Here is a 7299-nt window from a genome sequence, read left to right as displayed (position 1 = left end):
CGCAGGGGCGGGCTCGGGCGGCGAAGCTCCGGCCCTGCGGACGCGGCGGCCGCGGGGTGGTGCTGCCCCCGCCGTCCCCCCTTCCCTTTCCTTAGGGCGCTCCCGCCCCGACTTGGGCAGGGTGGGGCTCTGAGGGAGCGGGTGGAGGGCGAGTCGGTTGCCTCGGCGCCGGAAGAAGCTTCTAGTTAGGATGTTTCCCGGATAAGTACTGTCTGGCGACTCCGCAGCCGCGCCCGCACGGGGGGAGCCATGTTGTCCCTCCTCTCTGGTTCCCAGTGTGTGTCGTTGACTCCATCTGCGCCGGTGTATTGTCATTGTCTGGTACTTTTTTTTTTTTGGTCTCTGCCTGCCGGGGTCCTAGAGTCCATCCTCGATTCACTTGTCCTCATTGCCCCCGGCCCGGGGAATGCTCAGGAAGGCGGCGCAGGATTGGAGGGACGGAATGACCTTCCAGCCCTGAGTCCCCGGTGAGTTGTTATTCCGAAGATAGTGGTTGGCTGGTCTCCATCCCTGCCGCGTGCAGGACTCCAGTGCAATGAGCTCAGACTGCAGCAAGGGGGATTTGAGTAAAACGCAGGAAAGACCTTCCCAACTACCAGTACTGTGACACAGTGAGTCGGGTAACCTTGGGAGACAGTGGTGTTACTTCCTCCGGGGAATTCTCGAAACAGGAGGGGCGATGTTCGAACCGAAGAGGGCTGACCTGTTCAAAACCAAGGAACCAGGGGATGGGAAAGAGGACTGGAGGCTGGCACTGTTTTACGACTGACTAGATCATTCTTGTAAAAATCATGTGTATGCTGTGTGCTGTTAAGTCTTCCCTCCCCCGTTCCTCTGTGTCCCCATCACCTACTCTGCACTCCAGCATCTTCTTTTACCCAAGATTCTGAATCATTCTCTACATATATGTATCAGATAGAGAATCTGTCTTTCACGCTTGAGCTCCAGCAGCACTTTTTTTTTTTTTTCCTCTCTCTCTCATTTGCCTTATACTTTGGGGATAGTACAGGGTGGAAAGGAGTACAGTTCCTAATTCTAATCCCCCTCCTCTCGAGGCCCTGAGAAGGATTAGACAGTGACTGCATATTAAGTACCTCACTGCAGCCCTAGTCCTTATCATGGAGCACGTGTGACAGCAAAACAGCCAGTCCATTCTGCAGTCAGCTTGGAATGCCCCTACTTGAAAACTAATATCTGTCAGTTTTATCTCAGTTTTTAAAAATGGATATGGCCCTGAAAATCCTTTTCGTAGCAGAGAAGGAGAAATAAAGAGTACTAGCAGAACATTAGATGGTGGTGGTGCTTCACCTTATATGACACATGAAACCATGTTCTGCTACATCTCCAGCCCACCATTTGCAGATCTGAAAATGGCAAAGCTTGGAGAGATGTGCAGGCCTTCTCTTCCGCAATCAGACAAGAGTGCCACGGGAGGCAGAAAGCCAGAATAGGTTGTAGGGAGAAGGGGACAGTTTCCATAGCAACTGTAGAGATGAGGTCTTTAACTAGCACCGGGCCTTGGTATAAGGGTCAGCTGCAGTTAACCACAGGCTCTGCTTTCAAGTCTGACAAAGAGGCTAGACAATAGATCTGAATGGTATAGGGAGGGACCACACACTGATCAGATGATAAGGGCACAAATTCAGGTCTATGATCTCAGGCCCTGCTGGAATTAGGTTTTGTTAATTACAGCTGTAACAGCAGACTATGATGATACTAAAATTGCACATATATGCTCGATGAGCATTCAGCAGGCTGTTCTTTTAAAAGCAGAAAATGTCATAGAAAGATTGACTGCAGGTATCTCTTAATTACCCTACTCTTTCCTTGGTTAACAGTATCTCAGCCATTAGATGATGATCCTGGTATCATCATCATATTATCAGAAGATATTAAAAAAAAAAGATATTTTCAAGCATCAAATGGCACACAGCACCATGTGCAAAAGGCTCTACGAAGAAAACTATGGAGTTTAACATCAGCATTTATGTTCCAGAATTAAAACACTCAAGACAGAAAACACTGATGTACATATGTAGAAGGCATAGAAAGCTGAATAAAAATATGAAAGAAATATATACATGAATTGCAAAGTATATAAAAACCTATTTTGTGTTTAGGAATAGTGTGCTGCAGCAGGAGCCTAATAGTCAAAGGATGTCATCAATCAAAGACTGGTCCAAAAAAAAAAAAAAAAGACTGGTCCAAAGGGATTATTGGGCACCTGTGATATGCATGATTGTGAGGAACACACATTAAAGTGTGGTGGTTATAGAGCCCACTATAACCACTGACCACTGGAATGACCAAACATGATCTTGTGGGGACTCCCTTATTCTGTAGTTTCTTCCACACTCTTTTATCATGTAGGATTGGCAGATACAGTGAGTACAACCAATACTTTTCAAACTTTTTGTGATGAAGGACCCTTGAATTGTAGAAGGGATCACTAGGGATCTACCACTGAAAGGGGAGGTTAGAGGGGATGCAAATGGAAGACACTATTATAGGCTCTTTTCTTGGGTGTGTGCTACAGTGAATACACAACAGAAAACAGTGTAAATCTTAAACAATGTGAAAGGTAATGGTAGCCTTGGCTAAGTGTAAGCCAGTTAAGGGATTCTCAGACCTTTGCCAGTTCACAATATCTAGTGATAAATGATGGAATTGGTAAGTTATGCACATATTTAACAAAGTAGGAGGGGCATCTCCTAATTTTTTTCTGGAAATAATTTCATATTTGGCATTTAAATTTAAATTAAATTTAAAAATTTCATTGTCCTGGGATGCCTGGGTGGCTCAGCAGTTGAGTGTCTGTCTTTGGCTCAGGGCATGATCTTGGAGTCCCAGCATTGAGTCCAATTGGGCTCCCTGCATGGAGACTGCCTCTTCCCCTGCCTTTGTCTCTGCCTCTCTCTCTCTCTCTGTCTCTCTGTCTCTCATGAATAAATAAGTCAAATCTTTAAAGATAAAAATAAAATAAAAATTTCATTGTCCTCATGAGCAAATCAGAACTTTATTAGGATTACTTGCACTCATGTTGAATTATGTGTATGTGGGAGAGGAGGGCACTGTAATGCTTTTAATGCTTAGGGTCTCCACAGGACTTAAACCAGCTCTGATAATTCATAAAGAAAAGACACTGACTCCTCCCTCACTTCTGGCTTGATGGATGTCATTAGTTTTTCTGAGGATCTGAGCTCATTTGGCAGAATTCCAGCCTGCTCTGCTGGATTGCATGGTTTTATCAACTAAAATATCCAAAAGGAGCTGCATGCAGCTCAGATTCCCACTCTGTGCTCAGTTCTGCCTATAAAGCATTCTTTACACAGACAGAGGCGTGTTGGATTACAGGATTGCTGTGTCAGAGGTTTATCCTTGGCTTTTGGGGAAAATACTATGATCATAATGCATACCGGCAGCCATGGGGTCACCTCTTAGCGTGAACAGCTGGCTTATCTGCAGAGACACTGAGTAAAATAATCTCTAAAAAGGTTGAGGTGGAGGATAAATTTGCATTTATTACTATATCTGGCACACAGAGGAGGCCCAGAGTAATTATCTGTTGGATAATTTTCCTAATTACTATTTGTTAATATTAAGTAACAGGAAAAGCACAGGCACTGGATTTACTTTCTCCCTGCAGAGCATTTCAAAAGGACAATGAAGATAGTTACCATTTTCCTCTCTCACTTCCCACATTCTTTTGTTGAAGAAAATAATTCCCAAAAGTGAAAAAGAAACATTTATAGATACCTTTTTTCCTTATCCCTTCCATTAGCCCCAGAAGGTGGAAGTTAGTGTTTGGCTATGGCTAACATTTTCTTTTAGCCTTCTGAGCAAAGCTACTTCTTACTACAGGAACCTCAAAGGATTTTCTTGTGGTAGTAGAGATGATGGTGGTAAAGATAATCCAAACCTAAGTGTGTAACTTAGTTTTGAGGCCTATGCCTATGTGTGAATCAAATTTTACATCATTTAAATTTTTTTTTAATTTTTTAAAATTTTATTTATTCATGAGAGACACACAGAGAGAGGCAGAGACATAGGCAGAGGGAGAAACAGGCTGTCTATGGGTAGCCTGATGTGGGACTCAATCTCAGGACCCCAGGATCACAACCTGAGCCAAAGGCAGACGCTCAACCACTTCAGCCACTCAGGTGCCCCTACATTATTTTTTAAAGGTATTTGTAGAACAGAGTTACTTTCCTTGAAGGAATGCTTGGGTATGACAAGACCAGAATTACCTTTTCCTTTCCTTCTTAGCTCTTTCTTGAAGATCCTTTATAATATTCCCTAACTTCTCTTTTTAACATTACCTCTTGCAAATACTTTGCATTAACTCTTAGTCAGTTAATCTGAACCACTTGCCTTTCTCTCAGTCATTTCTTTTTTTTAAGGTTTTATTTATTTATTTCAGAGTGCACAAGAGTGAGGTGAGGAGCAGAGGGAGAGAGAATCTCAAGCAGATTCCATGCTGAGTGTAGAATCTAAGTGGGGTTCAATCTCATGACCCTGAGATCATGACCTTGAACTGAAACCAGGAGTTGAACACTTAATTGACTGAGTTGCCCAAGCACCCTATCCCTCGATTGTTCTTATATTTTCTGTTCAGGTTGTCTCTTTTTCTTTGGATGCTTTGTTCACTTTCATTCTCATTTAGTGATTTATTTACTTTACCCTTTTGATTTACTTTGTAGAACAACATTTCATCTCATTCCACAAAGGATTTTAGGAGTATGACTGAACTCAAACATAGCTGCTTATATGAAACTGACTTCTGCAATTGCCAACTGTGTGAACTGGGGCAAGGTGCTTATCCTGTCTGTCCTTTAGTTTCCTCTTCTGTAAAATTTTAATAATTGTATCCCACCTTATTGCTATTTTGAAAATTAAGTGGGACAGGGTTGCCTTGGTAGCTCAGTGGTTTAGTGTCTGTCTTCGGCGCAGATCATGATCCCGGGGTCCTGGGATCAAGTCCCACATCAAGCTCCCTGCATGGAGCCTGCTTCTCTCTCTACCTATGTCTCTGCCTCTCTCTGTGTGTCTCTAATGAATAAATAAATAAAATCTTTTTTTAAAAAAAGAAAATTAAGTGGGACAATCTCTTAAATATGCTTAGAACAATGTCTGGAATTCATTTACTTATTTATTCATTCAGTAATATTTATTGAGTATTTATTGTGTGCTAGCACACACAGTACACGAAGATCCCTGCTCTTGTGGAGCTTACATTCTAGTGGGGAAGACAGATAATAAATTGTAAAGAGGTAAATGATATAGTATGTCGGAAAGTGATTAGTGCTGTGGCCAAAAAGAAGGTAGAGTAAAGGGTGACTGAGAATGCTGATGGGGAGTGGTGATGGGAAAGAATGGTGAAGGGACAGGAAAGGTTGCAGTTGTAAATGGGCTGGTCAGGGTTGGCCTCATTGAGAATATGAGACTTGAGCAAACTTGAAGTTAATAAGGGGGATAGTCACTTGGATATCTCGCAGGAGAGTCTTGTAGAAAGAGAGGATGGCTAGTACAAAGTAGCAGTATGCCCAGTACACCCAAGGAATAGCTGGAGCCCATTGTAGCTGGAGTGGAAGAGTAAGAGAAGGAAGCATAGGAGATGAGATCAGGGAGATAATGGGGACCTATCACAAGGGCCTGCCTTTTTTTTTTTAATATTTATTTATTTGAGACAGAGAGCATGTGAGCAAGCACGGGGTAGGAGGAGTGGCAGAAGGAGAAAGAATCTCAAGCGGAATCCCCACTGACTGTGGAGTCTGAGGTGGAGCTTGATCTCACAATTCTGAGATCGTGACCTGAGCTGAAATCAAAAGTCAGACACTTAACCAACTGAGCCAGCCAGGTGCCCCTGGGTGCCCCTGTTGGACTTTGGTTTTGTCTCTGAAATGGGGAAGATATGCAAGCTCTTAAAAGAGGAGTGGTGTGGTTTGCTTAGACTTTTTACAGGATCACTTTGCTGTGTTGAGAATAGACTGTAGGAGACGCCTGGGTGGCTCAGCAGTTGAGCATCTGCCTTCAGCCCAGGGTGTGATCCTGGAGAACCAGGATCAAGTCCCACATTGGGCTCCCTGCATGGAGCCTGCTTCTGTCTTTGCCTATGTCTCTGCCTCTCTCATGAATAAATAAATTATTTTTAAAAAGAGAGAGAGAGAATGGACTGTAAATGTCGTAAGGACTAAAGTGGGAAGCCAGTCACAGATCTTGCCATAAGTAATGGGTGAGCAATGATGCAACTCAGACTTAAGTGATATCAGTGGAGATGGTAAGACTCGATGGGATTCTAGACACACAGTATTTTAAAGGTAGAGCCAGCTTATTTCCTGTCTGACCAAATTAAGAATGAGAGAGAAAGAGAATAAATAATGACTCTAAAGATAAACCAAAAACTTAAAAAGAAAAAAAAGTTACCTATAGGAAAGAAGAAGCAGATTGTGAAGCAACCAGGGATGGGAAGTAGACTTTTAAAAATTTAACTTATTTTGTAAATTTGACTTTGAAGCCATATAAATGTTTTAGAGAAGTATGAACCAAAATTAACTCAAAATGACCAATCTGAAAATAATTTGATCCAAAGTATATTTTTTAGATCACATCAATAAAGAAAAAATAATCCAATTATAAAGTGGACAATTTGAGTGGTTGCCACAAGAGAAGATGTATAAATGGCCAATAAGTACAGGAAAAAGTGCTCATAATTAGTCCTGGGGAAATACAAATTAAAACCACAGTGCACTATCACTTAACATCCAAAAATGGCAAAAATTAAAAGACCCATAACACCAAATTTTAGCATGAGTAGGAACAAATAGAACTCTCATGGGATCCCTGGGTGGCGCAGCGGTTTGGCGCCTGCCTTTGGCCCAGGGCGCGATCCTGGAGACCCAGGATCGAATCCCACATTGGGCTCCCGGTGCATGGAGCCTGCTTCTCCCTCTGCCTATGTCTCTGCCTCTCTCTCTCTCTCTCTGTGACTATCATAAATAATAAATAAAAAAAAAATTAAAAAAAAAGAACTCTCATATACTGCTAACAGTAGTATAAAATATTATAACCACTTCAGAAAACTATTGTAGGTTTCTTGTAAAATTGAACAAATACCTATCCTGTGACTTAGTAGTTCCACTCCTGGACATTTATCCAAGAGAAGTGAAAATACATGTGTCCACAAGAAGTCTTGTGATGGCTGATTATAGCAACTTTATTTATAATAGCCAAAAACTGGAAACAACCCAAATGTCTATCAATAGGAGAATGAATAGGCAAATTGTGGTATCTTCATGCAAT

General features: G+C 42.1%; 1 protein-coding gene across 8 annotated transcripts in view; it reads left to right on the top strand.

Moving 5' to 3' along the window:
• TP53BP1 (tumor protein p53 binding protein 1) overlaps positions 1 to 7299 on the top strand; it is a 102050-nt gene that overhangs the window by 868 nt on the left and 93883 nt on the right. For 3 of the 8 annotated variants that reach the window (XM_072809256.1, XM_072809257.1, XM_072809250.1), the window contains exon 1: positions 283 to 467. The exons of 1 other annotated variant lie outside the window; for it this stretch is intronic. The gene's annotated coding sequence lies outside the window, so the exon portion shown is untranslated. 4 more of the 8 variants (XR_012022815.1, XR_012022816.1, XM_072809253.1 and 1 more) reach the window with 4 other exon arrangements.

The sequence above is a fragment of the Canis lupus genome, chromosome 32 (assembly GCF_048164855.1).
Source record: "Canis lupus baileyi chromosome 32, mCanLup2.hap1, whole genome shotgun sequence".
In the NCBI taxonomy this organism is placed as follows: Eukaryota; Metazoa; Chordata; class Mammalia; order Carnivora; family Canidae; genus Canis; species Canis lupus.
Note: the sequence above shows the minus strand (reverse complement) of the source record. Positions and strands in the feature narration are given on the sequence as shown.